Raw genomic sequence first — 18,003 nt, 5'->3', positions numbered from 1 at the left:
CCGTTTGCGACTCGCAAATGCGTGATTCCTATGCAGAAATGCATTTTGCGAGTCGGGACCGACTCGCAAAATGCATTTTCGAATCGCTAATAGGAAGGGTTGTTCACTTCCTATTTGCGATTCGCAATGGTATGCAATTCCATTTGCGACCGCGTATGCGGTCGCAAATGGAGTCGCAGTTACCATCCACTTGAAGTGGATGGTAACCCATTCGCAAACGGGAAGGGGTCCCCATGGGACCCCTTCCCCTTTGTGAATGGACCCCATATTATTTTTTCAGGGCAGGGAGTGGTCCAAGGGACCACTCCCTGCCCTGAAAATTCCGAAACTAAAGGTTTCGGAATTTTTTGAAATGCAGCTCGTTTTCCTGTGAGGAAAACGGGCTGCACTTCAAAAAAAAAAAAACCTTTATTAAAAAAGCAGGTCGCTAACATGGAGGCCTGCTGACGGCAGCAGGCCTCCATGTTAGCGAGTGCCTATACTTGCAATGGGGTCGCAAACTGCGACCCACCTCATAAATATTTATGAGGTGGGTCTTTGCGACCCCATTGCGAGTTGCAGAAGGTGTCTGAGACACCTTTCTGCATGTCAAATTGCGACTTGCAATTTGCGAGTCGCACAGACTCGCAAATTGCAAGTCGCAATTTGATTTTTTCCTACATCTGGCCCATAGAGTCAACCTGGCCTCGACCTGCATTTTCATTCATAGCAATATTTGGCTTTCGTTCCTTTATTATTCTCAGTGAATACCCCCAAGCAGATTTAAAACAATACTGTAAATGAATCCTGAAATTATGATATAAAAATCCGTTGCACGTATCAGAGAACTTTATATGGAGCTGCCAGACTTATGTGTGACTATGCACATCTGTGTAAAGAAGAAAGGAAAATAGGTCAGTCCAAGAAAGGAAGATATGAAACCTGGAACAGTGGCCTCCTGTGACAGACAGTCTGATGATTTATTTAGTGTATCATTTATTTATAGGTATATTCATGCCTCAGTGACACCGCAGCCTAGCTCAAGAAAGGAAGGAAAGAAGATTGTTTGGCACTTAAAGTTCACATGGTATAAATTCAGTCATCTACTGCAATCTAATTTACAATACCCTCCACACAAGTTAGTAAACCAGTCAATCATTCTAGGGTCAATTGGTCATAATACTGGGTTGTAATTAGATCTCCGTTTTGCCTGCTTCGCCTGCCTTTTCCCAGCACAATATATACTGTGTTCTAATCCAGCTAAGAGCGCCTCAGTGGGCATGGGCGGAAGACAATTATAATTGAAACGAGTCGCAAAACTGCTGCTTAAAGATGTTCTACTGCACTACAGAAAAGTGCCAATATATACCAAGGCTACAGCTTTGCAAGTCAGCTACCATTCTTACGAGGAAATGTCCATACTTACTTCAAATATTATAACGTTTGATGGAGGAAGGATAACACCCCTCCTCAAATACACACAATATTACTTCGGCAGGTTATTGCGTGGTGTGGAAAGAAGAGTGAGGAAAGAAAGCATGAAATAAAAATGTGACAGTCATTAACCATTGAGTAGCTGTAGAGGGATTTTTATTCACTTGGAATGTGCACTGCCTAAGTCTGCTATACTATAACAACACGCAAAATGTTGCCTAAAGAGGGGACTAGTCATAATATTGGAAGAAGAGGATAAATGGAAGGACAAATAGGAATATAACTAAGAAAATAAAATTAGAAAAAGAAAATAATTTACAACTTTCAGAAAATAGTTATAAACCTGACAACAAGAGAGATAAAGTACTAGAAATTAGCATTGTAAGAGTAGCAAATAATATTATAGTGGTGTTACACCCTAAAAAACATTTACACACGGCAGTAGACTTTTACATTTCCTTTCACACAGAGAAATACGTTCACTAGACTAGCCATAATCACAGGGTTGACATACAAAACATCCAAATCCCACTTCCTATTCCTTCTAATTAGAGAATGAAATATGAGATGTTAAGCCTGTGATTTTTTTCCATTATTTTATTTCAGCTTCGTATAGTCACATTACAAGTATCTATCCAGAAGAAATCTCAAGCGTTGGTTAAAAAGTATGTTTCCATGTTAAATGGTCAATATACTCATAAACATGGTCGGACAGGCCAATAGGTTCGTATGCAAAAAATCCCCTGGACAAAAGAATGTGCACTATTATTTCCACTCTATCCTAATACAGTTTTGATAGGTTAATTATTATGTTTTAAATTACTCTATTGAAACTATGCATCTACTATCTTGATCACTGTTGTCCTAAACTGTTACGGAAATTTGAGTAAATATTTACAGAAAAACCAGCAGTCGCTATCATTGTAATTGGCAGGGTTCTAGGAATTTCCTGACCACTAAACGCTTACCAGATGATACTAGCATTGGCTTTGAATTAACTAGTTCTTCAACATTCTTTTAAAGGTTTCATTTGATGGTCTTGTCCTATGGCCAAATGGAATGGAAATACCCGGATATCCTGAAAATAATTGTATTAGAGGCTAATTTAGAGTTTGGAGGACAGAGTAATGTCCATCAGGGCAACAGAGTAAATTACTCCATCGCCCTGACAGTGACAGAGTAAATTACTCAGGCGCCATAATGAACATCCTGTCCTTCAAATTTTGAGATGTCTACCAGCCCCTCCGACATTCCTTAAAATTGGCAGGAACCCAATATATTTTAACACTGTGACCCATGGATCCATTATGCATGATGGCCAGTTGTCAAACATTTACACATTTTACTTTTTTCCTGAAACAAATTCCCAAAGTGGGAGTTAGTTTTTGAAAAAAGTAAGACTGATGACCACCACACCATCAGTATGTGGGTGGAGTCCGTTTTTAGCTATTGTCTCTCACCACCAGATTTTACTTTGTGGTGAAGAACAGCACAAAAATGGCGTCTGTTTGCCCAATCTAAATTGTGCGGATGATCGGATGGCTAACTCGGATGACCCATACTCTGTTGGAGCTGGAGCTTGACGGAGAGGGTACTCGGTCACCTGGGAAATTGACCATTTTTTTAGCAAAACTCTAAATCGGTCCCTTAATTGTTTAACAAGCTAGATTTCCAAAAAGAAGGCTGCTGGACTTTAGAAGGTGGGTTTTGTCTACTGCAATTTATAATCACTTTCTGGATGAGATAAGATGGGGTTGGCACAACGCATATTACTTAGACTACTGTCCATGCTTTGAAGGGAAGCCACTACAGTGACACTGGGATGTGGGAGGTGGTCAGTTGTATTTGCTGCAAGCATGGATGTTTGAGGGAACCACCTACAGTTTTCAAAGCTCTTTGAGTCACTATAACCCTACTTGGAAAGCTTGAGGGACTGAACTACATATCAGAAACTATGAACATGGATGAGCCGCTTGATTCCATGAAGAAGCTTCAGACCAAAATATTCCCCTTTGCCCAATGAGTTGTGATTATCTATGATAAAGTCAAGAGAGTTAGGGGAATTCACGGCAGTAGGAAATTCAGTTCAACACCATATGCTTGTTTAACCATCTTTAAACTGTTTTGGAGCAGTTAGTGGAAGTGAAAAAGATGGCCTGTTTTTGGATGGTTCAGACTTTGGTGGTGCTGCATCACCTAGAATTTAAGGAAGTCCATAGGAAATACATTCTACAACTTTGCATGTCACACTACTACAAAGTCTGTTCAGAGCCAAAAGAGTTCTGTTATAAAAAGTGCAATACACTACATCTTCCCCTCTGTTAAATTAAAAATTATTTGTTTTATAAAATTAACAGACATGCACATATATATATATATATATATATATATATATATATATATATATATATATACATATATAAAGAATTATGTACAACTATATCTCTATGATCAATCTTCTTAGAGCTTTGATAATGCAAAACAATCTGGTTACTGGAAGCTGTGAGCTATCAACTTCAGTGTCAGAGATTGCTAAGGATGGTGATGAAATAACAACAGTCACTGAGTTGTTGGGGTCAGTCTTTCTTTCATCATTTCATGTTGAAACCAATGAATCACAGTGCTTCCCAGGGCGCAGGATAGTCACCATGTGTCCTTTGGGAGAAACCACTTGTAAATAGTTCAGCATCATTTGGAGCATCAGTTTTTCGTTTCCGTATCTGTTGAGCGATCACCCAGTGACATTTATTAAATGAGATGTCCTTTGCATGTCTCCTCTTGTCAGCATAAGCTTTCATTTTCTGCTTGTTGACCAAGTCCTTGTATGTAGTCCACTGAATTAACTTAGTTGTCATTGGTCTATCTAACATCAAGGTTGCAGGACGTTCACCTGTGGCCAACTAAAGTGTTGAACAATAAGCCAATAGATTAGAATTTAGTACTGTTTTAAAACTGAGATTCTAAATATTTGTATGCTGTACTTTCTTTAGCATACTCATCACAAGTCCATTACCCTGGGGCCACAAATGGATACTCTTTTCATGCTTTATGTTCAGATGCATTAGGAAATCTTTGAATTCTTCACTGTTAAAGGATCAGCCATTATCAGACTTCGCAATGGCTAGAATGCCCCAAATTGCAAAGATCCCATCAAGTTTTTCAATAAACCGTTTGAGGGTTGTAGATGACAGATCATCAACAAAAGGGAACCATGAGTATTCATTATCAATCATTCAAAACCCAAGGGCCCCTGAAACTCTATAGTAGCCCCTCCAGGAAAGAATACACTTAAACATAACTACAGGGCTGCTCTATTTTAAACGCATAATAAATGGATGTATTGCTATCCTATAACTTCAATAAATGCCACTCAAGCCGTATGTACCTTTTGTTTAAAAAAAATTAGTCTTCTTTATTATATTTCAAATAAACATGATTGCATTCCATTTTCTATACACGTACACTCACCATGCATCTAAATAAAGAAGAAAAAAATACTCAGTAGATGGTGTTCTAGAGCGTTCACACCCAACCCCCTCTAGAAGAAAAACATGCTATTCTCTCATCATAAAATTATCATTCAAACCCAACCATGCCATCTTTCACACGCACTACCATTAAAATCAAATCTACAAACAAGTCAAAGGCCCATTGCCTATTCAAATTACAATCCAGTATGTTCCTTCTAGGGTCTCAATAAGGTTAGTGTGCTTAATGATAGGGATTGGATGACCCTTGCAATCAATTAATAGTCCATTATTCTCAAGTCATGTGCAGACACAGGTATTTCTCAAAAACAATCGATGACAATGATTAAAAGGAGCTTGTGTATGACAACCCGAGTTTCGGTGTTTCTCGCGTTATGGAGCCACCTTAATCAGGGCAACTCCAAATTTCCAAGTCTTCGGGGGGGGGGGGCAATGCTTAAACTTCTTAGCAGTCATCATTTCTCCATGTATAAAACAAATGGTCAGGGATTTTCTAAAAGCAAACAGACATCACTTATATGTACATATAGGGCTCGTGAGGCCTACATCTGATATCAAATTAATGTAAAATAGAGGCATCACAGAAAAGTAGAACCAGAGTCAGGATCAAAGAGAAACCGTCATCAAGTGAGGTGCATGCACTTAAAGTACATGTAGGGTGAGCATCCTTTTACTGAATAAACACCAATAGCCCAAAAAACCTGTGTGGCCACATTATCACCTGCCAAAGTGTTCATAAAATCAATAAACTGTCTATACTCTTTAATAGAGAGACCTCTAATAATCCTCTTGCATTGCTACACACCTTCATAAACGCACTTAATTCTCCAGCATGGAACTTATTGCACAGAAGCAGAGAAGGAACAATCACCATAAGGTGATGTCCATTGTCCAGTGGGCTGAAGAAATCAATGCCTATTCTCTCCCATGCATGCTTAGGGAGTTCTGACATGTTCAGAGTATGTTGAGTAACATTGGTAGTAAGATAGTTGCATATATGATAGGCATTGAGTTCTTTTTCAACTCTTTCATTTAAGTAGGGAAACCAAACTCAGGCTCAGAGAGCTGTTTATGTGGCAAATATCCCACAATATCCTTCATTAGCCACTTCAATTACTTTCTGTCATAGACGTTCTGGAATAGGGATTCTTGACCCTCGTAGTGTGATTGCTTTCTGAGTTATGGATAATTCATCCTTGACATTTTTGTATTTTTGATATTCACTGTTATGGGTGATAGGCTGAATACGCATGTTCCATGACTGATGCATAATTATGTCCTTCTGCTTCTGCATGTCACTATCATGGCTCATGGCAGTGATAGCCTGTGTCAGCACAATGGCAGGTGGTGTACTTAACTTGATGATGAAATTAATGTAGGCCTCAGCCATCTTGGATGGAGTACCATGATCTTATATAGGCACTCTCGAAAAGTAGTCGGAAGGATTTTGATCCTTTCCGGGATGATGCACAGTTGTATATTCATAATCTCGCAATATGAGTCTGTGGTGTTCAATACGAGGAGGCAATTTTGCTTTTGGACTGCCAAAAATAGTCAGTAGAGCTTGACGATCAGTTACCAGCATGAAAGGATTTCCATACAGGAATACATGGAAATGTTCACACGCCCATACCACAGCCAAACTTTCTTTCTCAGGTTGTGAGTAAACATGTTCTCTTTGGGACAATTGTCTACTAGCATATAACATAATATGCCGTTGAGCATTTGGGTGTCCACTATGATGTGCAAGGATAGCACCTGACCCGTCCAGGCTCGCATCAACAAAAACCTCTGTATGAAGCTTTGGATTAAAGTGTGCCAATTTAGTAGCATTTCAATGGCTTGTTCGATCCTCTTGAAATTTATTTCATTTTCTTGTGACCATTGGAAATACATTTGTTCTTTCTTTATCTCTCACAATGGCACACTAATCGTGTCAATCTCTTCTGTGTATCTTAACAATATCTGGCCATGCCAAGAAAATAACGTACCATTGAACCATCTTGTGGGGGAATAAGCATTTGACAAAACTTGTACTTTTGCACGTTTAAGAGTCATACCCCATCAGGAAAGATATGGCCAAATATTTTCAGGTTCGTCTTGTTGAACTCACACTTGTCTACATTCAAAGGCATCACTGAGTAAACAACATGCTCAGGTGAAAGCTCGATCATGCTCCTTCTGCGTAGATATAAAAACTATTATGTCATCGCTATAATTGAATGCATTCACAACAGCCTTTATGATACGTCACATGACATCTTGAAAAAGTTGTGCAGCCAATAGCACACCAGAACTAAGGCCCATATTTATACTTTTTGACGCCAAACTGCGCTAACGCAGTTTAGCGTCAAAAAAATTAGCGCCGGCTAACGCCATTCTGAAGCACCATGCGGGCGCCGTATTTATTGAATGACGTTAGCCGGCGTTAGCCGCCGGCGCTGTCTGGTGTGCGTTAAAACAAAATGACATACACCAGGCAGCGCCGGCGTAGGTGGAAAATGGCGTATGGGCGTCCACAAATGGTGCAAGTCAGGCTGAGGCAAAAAAATCGCCTCAACCCGATTTGCACCATTTTGTTTTCACTCCCATCCCCCATTGACATGACTCCTGTCTTAGCAAAGACAGGAGTCATGCCCTCTTGCCCAATGGCCATGCCCAGGGGACTTCTGTCCCCTGGGCATGGTCATTGGGCATAGTGGCATGTAGGGGGGCACATATCAGGCCCCCTATGCCAATTTTTTTTTTTTTAAAAAACACTTACCTGAACTTACCTTAATGTCCCTGGGATGGGTCCCTCCTGCCTTGGGTGTCCTCCTGGGGTGGGCATGGGTGACAGGGGCTGTCCCTGGGGGCATGGGGGGGCACCTCTGGGCTCCTTCAGAGCCCACAGGTCCCTTAACGCCTGCCTTTTGCAGGTGCTAAAAAACGGCGCAAAAGCGGCCGTACGTCATTTTTTTGGACCCGCCCACTCCCGGGCGTGATTTTTGCCCGGGAGTATAAATCCCACGCACATGCCTCGGAGTCGATTTTTTATACGGGAACGCCTACCTTGCATATAATTAACGCAAAGTAGGTGTCCACGCTAAAAAATGACGCTAACTCCATGGACTTTGGCACTAGACGCGTCTAACGCCAAAGTATAAATATGGAGTTAGTTTTGCGTCGAAATTGTGTAAAAAATAACGACGCAATTTCGGCGCAAACAGAGTATAAATATGCCCCTAATGGTCTTATTTAGATCTTGGTGGGCGGGTTACTCTGTCACAAATGTGACTGATGTCCTGTCCGTAGGAAAGTACCATCTTGCCTGGCATGTTACCCCCATGTTCACTGTATGTATGTATGTTTTAGCCCCTGTGTCACAAAAAGTTGAAATATTTTCTAAGTGCCCACTCAGAATGGGACAGTGTTCCCTGTGTGGTGCCTAACTGTATCACTGAGGCTCTGCTAACCAGAACCTCAGTGTTTATGCTCTCTCTGCTTTCTAAATTTGTCACTACAGGCTAATGACTAAATTTACCAATTCTCATTGGCACACTGGTACACCCATATAATTCACTTGTATATGGTACTTAGGTACCCAGGGTATTGGGGTTCCAGGAGATCCCTATCGGCTGCAGCATTTCTTTTGCCACCCACAGAGAGCTCAGACAATTCTTACACAGGCCTGCCCACTGCAGCCTGAGTGAAATAACGTCCACTTTATTTCACAGCCATTTTTCACTGCACATAAGTAACTTATAAGTCACCTCTATGTCTAACCTTCACTTGGTGAAGGTTGGGTGTCAAGTTACTTAGTGTGTGGGCACCCTGGCACTAGCCAAGGTGCCCCCACATCGTTCAGGGCAAATTTCCCAGAGTTTGTGAGTTCGGGTACACCATTACACGGGTGCACTATACATAGGTCACTACCTATGTATAGCGTCACAATGGTAACTCCAAACATGGCCATGTAACATGTCTAGGATCAAGGAATTGTCACCCCAATACCATTCTGGTATTGGTGTGACAATTCCATGATCCCCCGGGTCTCTAGCACAGAACCCGGTACTGCCAAACTGCCATTCCAGGGTTTCCACTGAAGCTGCTGCTGCTGCCAACCCCTCAGACAGAATTCTGCCCTCCCGTGGTCCAGGAAGCCCTGGCCCAGGAAGGCAGAACAAAGGATTTTCTCTGAGAGAGGGTGCTACACCCTCTCCCTTTGGAAATAGGTGTGAAGGGCTGGGGAGGAGTAGCTTCCTCCATCCTCTGGAAATGCTTTGATGGGCACAGATGGTGCCCATCTCTGCATAAGCCAGTCTACACTGGTTCAGGGATCCCCCAGCCCTGCTCTGGCGTGAAACTGGACAAAGGAAAGGGGAGTGACCACTCCCTTGACCAGTACCTCCCAGGGGAGGTGCCCAGAGCTCCTCCAGTGTGTCCCAGACCTCTGCCATCTTGGAAACAGAGGTGTTGGGGGCACACTGGACTGCTCTGAGTGGCCAGTGCCAGCAGATGATGTCAGAGACCCCCTCTGATAGGCTCTTACCTCTCTTGGTAGCCAATCCTACTTTCTTGGTAGCCAAACCTCCTTTTCTGGCTATTTAGGGTCTCTCCTCTGGGGAATTCTTCAGATAACAAATGCAAGAGCCCCTCAGAGTTCCTCTGCACTTCCCTCTTTGACTTCTGCAAAGGATCGACCGCTGAGTGCTCCAGGACACCTGCAAATCCACAACAAAGTAGCAAGACGACTACCAGCAACATTGTAGCGCCTCATCCTGCCGGCTTTCTCGACTGTTTCTTGGTGGCGCATGCTCTGGGGGTCATCTGCCTTCACCCTGCACTGGAAGCCAAGAAGAAATCTCCTGTGGGTCGACGGAATCTTCCCCCTGCTAACGCAGGCACCAAAAGACTGCATCACCGGTCCTCTGGGTCCCCTCTCACCCTGACGAGCGTGGTACCTGGAACACAGGAACTCTATCCAAGTGACACACACAGTCCAGTGATCCTTCAGTCCAAGTTTAGTGGATGTAAGTCCTTGCCTTCCCACGCTAGACTGCAAACCTGTGTACTGTGTGATTTGCAGCTGCTCCGGCTCCTGTGCGCTCTTCCAGGATTTCGTTTGTGCACAGCCTAGCCTGGTTCCCCAGCACTCCGTCCTGCAGTTTCAACCCTCTGACGTGGCCTCCGGCATCGTGGGACCCTCCTTTGTGACTCTGAGTCAGCTCCAGTTCACAAATCTTCTAAGTGCCTGCTCTGGTACTTCTGCAGGTGCTGCCTGCTTCTGTGGGGGCTCTCCAAGTTGCTGAGTGCCCCCTCTGTCCCCTCCTCCAAGGGGCAACATCCTGGTCCTTGCTGGTCCCCAGCAGCACCCAAAAACCTCTACCGTGACCCTTGCAGCTAGCAAGGCTTGTTTGCGGTATTTCTGCGTGGGAATTCTTCTGCAACCTTCAACACGCCGCAGGACATCTTCCATCCAAAGGAGAAGTTCCTAGCTCTCTTTGTTGTTGCAGAATCCTAAGCTTCTTCCATCCAGAGGCAGCTTCCTTGCACCTTCATCCGGGGTTTCCTGGGCTCCTGCCCCCCTGGACACTATCGCGACTCTTGGACTTGGTCCCCTTGCCTTACAGGTCCTCAGGTCCAGGAAACTATCTTCAGTGCTTTGCTGGTGTTTGTGGTTCTTGCAGAATCCCCCTATCACGACTATTGTGTCCTTTGGGGATAGTAGGTGTACCTTACTCCTACTTTTTGGTTTCTTGGGGTGGGGTATCTTGGACACCCTGACTGTGTTCTTACAGTCCCAGCGACCCTCTACAAGATCCCATAGGTCTGGGGTCCATTTGTGATTCGCATTCCACCTTTGGAGTATATGGTTTGTGTTGCCCCTAGACCTATGTTCACCTATTGCATCCTATTGTAATTCTACACTGTTACTTTTCTGACTCTTACTTACCTGTTTTGGGTTTGTGTACATATATCTTGTGTATATTACTTACCTTCTTACTGAGGGTTATTTTTAGTAACTCTGAGGATTGTGTTTTCTTATGATATTGTGCATATGAAGTAAGTGGTATAGTAGGAGCTTTGCATGTCTCCTAGTTCAGCCTAAGCTGCTTTGCCATAGCTACCTTCTATCAGCCTAAGCTGCTATAAACACCTCTATTCTACTAATAAGGGATAACTTGACCTGGCACAGGGTGTAAGTACCACAAGGTACCCACTATAAGCCAGGCCAGCCTCCTACACTGTCCACCATATTACGAATCCAATATAGCCTGTGATAATCATAATACAGACAGACAGAATAACTGTCACATTTGTGACAGACTAACCCATCTGCCAGGATCTAAATCAGGCCCTAAGTCGTTTGTATCAAAACAAACCAATATGTGTAGAAAAAGTTGGAATGTACCTGCAACTTTCGTAAAAGGTTTAACTGAGGATAAACTTTAATCAAAAAGGCGAGAAAATATCCTTGCACTGTTCAATTGCATTAGCATGTCAGCAATGTGAGCACCTGGATGTCATTCTCCTTCAATCCACTGGTTTGCCTGACGCATGTCTACCCAGATGCATACAGCTCCTTCGCTCTCCTTTTTGGGCAGCACCACTATGGGAGAAATCCATGGTGTTGGAGCAGTGGGGTGCTCAATAATGCCATGTTTAAGTAGCAATTCTAGTTTTTTTCAATAGCTTCTTGAAATTGAAAAGCTATTTCTTTGTGTCTCTGAACAACAATATGGACATCTTCATTAATACACATTTTTACTTTCATAGCCTTAAGCTTTCCTAAACAAAGGAACAATGAAGGAAATTGACTAACTATTTCATGGTGAACATTCATATTGTAATTCACAGAAATCAGTCCCATATCAGCAGCTGTATGGAAACTGATTAAACTGGCACTTGACACTGCGCCCTAAAGTACATGGATCGGTGCTTGTAAATTTGTTTTCTTATGTTTCACTGTCACTACAAATTAACCTTGATTTTTTATGGGCGTCGATGCAGCCTATGTATACACATTCATTTTCAATGGCGTAAGTCGCAGTAATGGAGACAGTTCATTGTATTTCTTCTCTGTCACAATGTTTATCGACGCACCACTGTTGATAATTAAAAGTATTGAACAGCCATTTATTTTCAATGCAATCATTGGCCAGTGTTTATATGACTTTACTGCTTTGACATGTTGACTTTTCTTTGGCATTTTTCTTCAACTGCAACCAGTCCAACATGCACATGTTTCACAGAGGTAAACATTGACATGGCACAGTCACTTTCTTCACTTTCACTTGATATTGAAACAGAAGAACTGTTTGATGATGATTTAAATGACAATTGACTTTGTTTAGTGGAAATTTAGATCAACGGATGACCTCGCTTGGCCTTGTGGGCGCGCGTCAAACTTTGCTTCTGCAATGTTCTGGTGTTCATTTTGTCTTCACGCCATGATGCACTTACTTTTTCCTTTGCTCTACACATCATCACAAAATGGTTCTCTTTCCCATAGCCTTTAAATATCTGTCTGATGGCGGGACAAGTTCCTTTGTGTCGAAACAAAATTTCTCATCTAAAACATAACTTCTGTTTTTTTCTAGGCATCACATTCTGTCCTTCAATCTTTTGCTGGGGCTCACTTCTCACACTCATGACTGATTTACTGTGGGCACTTCTGGCCTCCATGTCAGCAGCTTGTCTTTCAGCACTCTCCTCAGCTCTGGCAGCTATCAACACTTGCTCCAGACTAAGGCCCCCTTTGCGAGTTTGGCAGTCAGACGAGCCGACCGCCAAACTCATGGGGATGCGACTGCCATCATCCCGGCATCCTCACTATTCATCATATTACTATGTTTCCACCAGGCTAACCGTCAGGAACATTGTATTACAATGTTCTTGACGGTCAACCTGGCTGGAACAGTGCAAACGCCACTGGTTTTGGCCCCTTTAAGGGAGCTGAGGCCAATACCATAGCACAACAGCACTCTCAGAATGTGCACTGCCTGTAAAGCAGACAGTGCGCATTCCAAATGTGCTTGGCAGTGGGGCCCCTGCACTACCCACGACTTGGTTATGGGCAGTGCAGGGGCCCTCTTGTGGTCCCCAGCACTTCCTTTCCACCAGTCTTTTAATGGAAGTTAAACCGACAAGAAAAAGCTGGTGGAAAGGGAAAGCAGTCCAACTGCTGTCAGCCCATCAGGAACCATGTTCCCGGCTGGGACGGTGGTCCCCTGGCGGTCTGACCGCCAGGGTCTTAATGTGTCGGTCAGACCTCCTGGAGTGCGGCGGACCGTCAGCCTCTTAATGAGGCCCTAAGAGTTTCTTTCACCATTCATCGTTTGATTGAATCCATCAAGCACCCATCAATAACTCTAAGGCTCATAGCTTCTTCATCATTAAATTTTCTGAACAGTGGTTGATAAGTGCATCAACTCTTTCCACAGCCTCATCAGTGTTTTTACCAACTCTTTGATGTTTTTTACTGAAAATGTATTGTTCGTCATCAACGTTTGGTGCTGGATTGAACTTGACATTCATTGCATTTATAATCTGATGGTTTTTGACTTCTTTGTCAGTTCTCTGCATTTTCTTTATACCTTCTTCCATACTATTACTAGCAAGATTTTCAAGATACTTGATAATCTTTCTGTTATCAGCCTCTTTAAGATCATCAATGAAATCCTCAAATGTCTCGATCCAAGCAGTCTGGGTATCGCCAATATGTTGCTTTTTTGTGGTATTGAAAAGTGGTGGTGGTTTCAAGAAGGCAGCAGCATTTTGTGTAGACCTTACTGACTTTGAGAGTGTTGTGCTCTCTAATGCTGTTTTATGATCAAGTTTATGTAAACCTTCTCCTAAATATTTTGATGTGTGGGCCTCAGGATCATCTTTAACACTAATTAGAACTGTGTCTTCTCTCTTAGCTGCCATTTTCAAAATTTCACAAATCCAGCTGTTGCCTTTAACTCCTTGCTCTTTGAACAACTATGAAGATGTTATGAGCCCCATTCAGGAGATTGATGAGCAGCTCCTTCGGGTATGGACAGCTCTGTAAACACAAAACTGACCACTTGTCCTTAAGCCACTCCATTGAATGATGTGGCACGATGACTTTCTTTAGCAGCCATGGTAAGCTATCTATTTCTTTCTTTCTACACATCATTTTGTGTGTTCTGACACCTGGTTGATCTCTGCTTTGTAGTGCTTTGTACACCTGGCTGTATCCACCTTTAGTGTTAATGCTCAGCACAATGTATAACTTTATTTTGAATGGCAGCATTGGTACCTTTTCATATGGTCTTGGTCGTAACTTCATGACCAATGATGTATAGACTTCTCGTGAAGCTTTCTTTATCTTCAACTGCTTCTCACTGGTGGAAGGTGCACTTTGACTCCACATGCGCCAGCCGTCAACTCAGCACTTTGACGAAGGCACACATGGCACACAGAAACAGTTTGCTTTGACCACGACAACTGTCAAGGAGAGCACTGACCTTCTTCTGGTTACTTATCCCCTCCTTATCACAAGTTGTAGCGTCTTCCCCAGGCTGGGTACCCACCATTGACTACATCACACACGGAGCTGTAAGTCACACATCTTTATTTCTCTGCATGAACTTGTGAACCCCACATTCAAACCCAAGTTTTCATTACATTCTATTCAGCGATTTTGTCACACTGCTACAGAGTCAGTTTGGTGCCAAAAGAGTTCTGTAAAAAAATTAGCAAAACATTACAGTGCTGAGGGTCTCTAGCATAAAAGTAAAACAAGACATTATAGTGGTTTAGACTGGAGGCAAAAGGTTCCATGCTTAGGTTAAAGAACATCAAAGAGAAGTCTGAGCTTTAAGGAACCATTTGTGTATCATGGCTCAATTCCAGAAACAACTATCTGTTTTAATTTATTGACCTTGAGTTTCAATTTATGAGAACGTCAACTATCTGCTGAGAAATGCATCTATAAGGTACTTTGGCCCTCATTCCACTGGACTGGATTTTCCCCATCTCCAAAGTTACCAATACTGGGCATACCAGTATTTCTAGTGGTGGTGAAACTTCCACTCATTATAAGTTGAACCCTGAGGGTCCACTCAGATTTGAGGAATTCGTAGGAAATCAATAATTCTAGGTCAGTTTTCAAATAATCCCTCATTTTGGGCCTGGTTTTCACCTGGAGATTTCAGCTGCTTTTAGTATAAAAAATGAGAGATCTGCATTGCTCATAATTCTCATTGGAAATTTTAACAGTTGTTACCTTGCCCGTCTGAGCCCATTTGTAATGAGGGCCTCAGTAGGTAACTCATAATTCACTTAGGAATATGAATAGCAAGGGCCATTATATGTAGCTTTGCCCAGGTAGAATTGTGTGATGAGGACAAGGCCATTTTCGCTGACACATTCCATGTCACACAAATCATCCTAGCATGCATATAAGCACTTTGTGGTTCACAGCTGTGCCGAATTTTTACCAACCTGCAGAGAAATGCAATCATATCAGTACTCTTTAAAGATGTGCTGGGAGCATGATCCCCTGTTGATGAAATGACCCCCTGCAGTATTGTAAATCTTACTTTTCCCCTTCATAATCATGGTCCCCTTGTTGTTCACTTGAGGGTTGAAAGTGTATGATATTGTGAACACAAAGGCAATTTGCCTTACTCTACTCAAGCTGTCTAGCTACATTGCCTATGGTACCCAATATCCTTTGAGTATGGACGAGGACTTTCCTCACATGCATTTCAGCCATAGTGCAGTGTGTAATTTACTGGTTAAAGAGGGCATTTCTCACATTAGGCGCAAGATGAAGAATACCTTCCAATTTATCCCCATACTTACAGTCTTTCAGGTGAATATTTGGCCAAGTGAGTGTCTGTGATACCATCACAAATAAAACATTTAGCCATTCTGTTATTACTACTAAGTATGACTAATGCAAATTAGGCATTTCTTCCACTTCTTTGAAAGCATTGGGCACAGAGACTTTAAAAATATAACTGCACAAATTTAAAGTGTGTACATCATTGCCATTTAACTACAGCTATTTGACTGTCAATGCAAATGATGTAATGTGGCCCTAAATGAGAAGTAACATTTAACAATGCATGTAAAAAACCTACAAATATTACCACAGTAGTGGGTTGTAGCTACTATCTGCTCTTAGACTCATCTGTCCAGGGCACATGCATTATCATGATGGGCTAGCTCCTGTGCTGCAGACTTAATATTAATTGTCATTTTGGTTAATATTCAGTTTCTGTGCAAGTCGCATTCATTAAGGCCAAACACTCATTAAAGTGCCTTTTACAAATGGGGACCCTGAAAATATTTAACCTAAACATGTATCTACCAAACTGTTTAACTGCATTTCACTCTATTTTTGTTCACATATTTTATTAAGAAAGTGATAGATAAGGTAAGATATAGATTTTGGAGGAGAGTATAATACCTGTAAATTATCCAGTATTTCACCCTGCCAAACCATGCCTCGGTGTCAGAAAGCTGAGCTTCCCATAGTGGAGCCTCAGTTGGCTCTACCATTGGAATAGTTCTGCCAGTAAGACACTGGCGAAACGGTTGCAAGCCTCAGACTGTTGGAAAGCCTACCATATTTGCAGGAATGACAGCCGTTTACTGGAAAACAAAATGATGTTCCCTGCACTCAGGAAGAAAGCCCCAGGCATGTCTTGGCCATTGTTTTTTGTTTGCAAAACAAAAATTAATGTCAACCAGCCACCATGACATATCATGGAGTTGACATTTCATTGTGAAAGTGAGTCCAATGCACTGGTGAAAGCACATTTGGAAACAATATCCCTACTGACACAGTAGAGAAGTCTAAGTATGACATTCAGTTTTATGCTGAGAGGGGGGAGGCAGGAGTCTCTTTAGAAACCAAACACTCTAGTTCAGAAGGAAAACCTTTTTATTCCTCACATAATTTCTACCCAGTACACAATGATGTTAACCTTTCCCCATTCTCCCTACTAAGCTGTTAGCAGTCCAATGCCATGCATGAGCCTCCTCTTGCACACAGGCACAGAAGGGAGAGAGGAGATATGGAAAAGGGAAAATAACCAGGTACACAACATGCTCAATGAGAACATATGCAATATTTTCTATCTCCTAATGGAAGATCAAATCCAACCAATAGTATTTACATTTTACTGGCATACCCACATTCCTTGGGGGATTTGAATTTGTCATTCCTGATTCTTGCACAACAGTGCTGGGATTAACATTTTCACTGTTATGATGTGATGACATACTACTCTGTGTTGATAGACTGGTGGCAGGCATGATAAAAGGAATGGACTCATCACAATTGCTATTTCTGGAAAGTCAAAAAAGATGTACTTGTCTCTCCTGGAGAATATGAATGTCTAGGCATTACCTTGACAGGTCGAAATTTGTTCCACCAACAACTGTTGCTAAGCATCGTAGCTGAACTATTCGTTTTGACCACTTTTAGAGGGCCCCCTAACTTATCACCACCAAATTTGCCATGTGGATTCTTAAGCCTGAGCATATTTCCAATACATATCTTACATAGGATGGCTGACTTCTTCAAATCATAATGGTGTTTCATTTTTGCATAATACTTTTCAACCCTCCCTTTGATCAACACATTTGAGTCTCTTTGAACAGGAATCTTAGTAGTAACACCCTGCCACTCTTCTTGCATCAAAGTGGCTCAAGTAAATTGGGAGCAGAGGCCCACCTAAACAATTCATATGGTGTCTTGTTAGTTACACTGGGTGGGTGGGTACAATACGCTTAAAGGCATGTTCTCAAGGTGTTTCGTTTTTTACAGGTAAGTTGCCTTTCAGGGCTTTTTAAATGGTTTCTTTAATACTGGAATAGGCTTGCTCAACATCACCATTGCATTGGGGTGGTACGACAATGACTTAAGTTGAGTCATACCACATGTTTTGAAAAAATTGGTCATACTGAAAGATACAGATTGCAAATCATTTCCCTGGGGAACCCTCCCTTGAAAATATTTGTTTGAAAAACTCAAGACAGTTCTGGGTAATGGGAGAGTCAATGAATTCCATTTCTATCCATTTACTGTAGTAGTCTGCTTACACTACTGCATAACACATGACATTTGATAAATTGG

Source organism: Pleurodeles waltl, chromosome 1_1, assembly GCF_031143425.1.
Source record: "Pleurodeles waltl isolate 20211129_DDA chromosome 1_1, aPleWal1.hap1.20221129, whole genome shotgun sequence".
Classification (NCBI taxonomy): Eukaryota; Metazoa; Chordata; class Amphibia; order Caudata; family Salamandridae; genus Pleurodeles; species Pleurodeles waltl.
The sequence above is the reverse complement of the archived record's forward strand: the minus strand, read 5'-3'. Positions refer to the sequence as shown.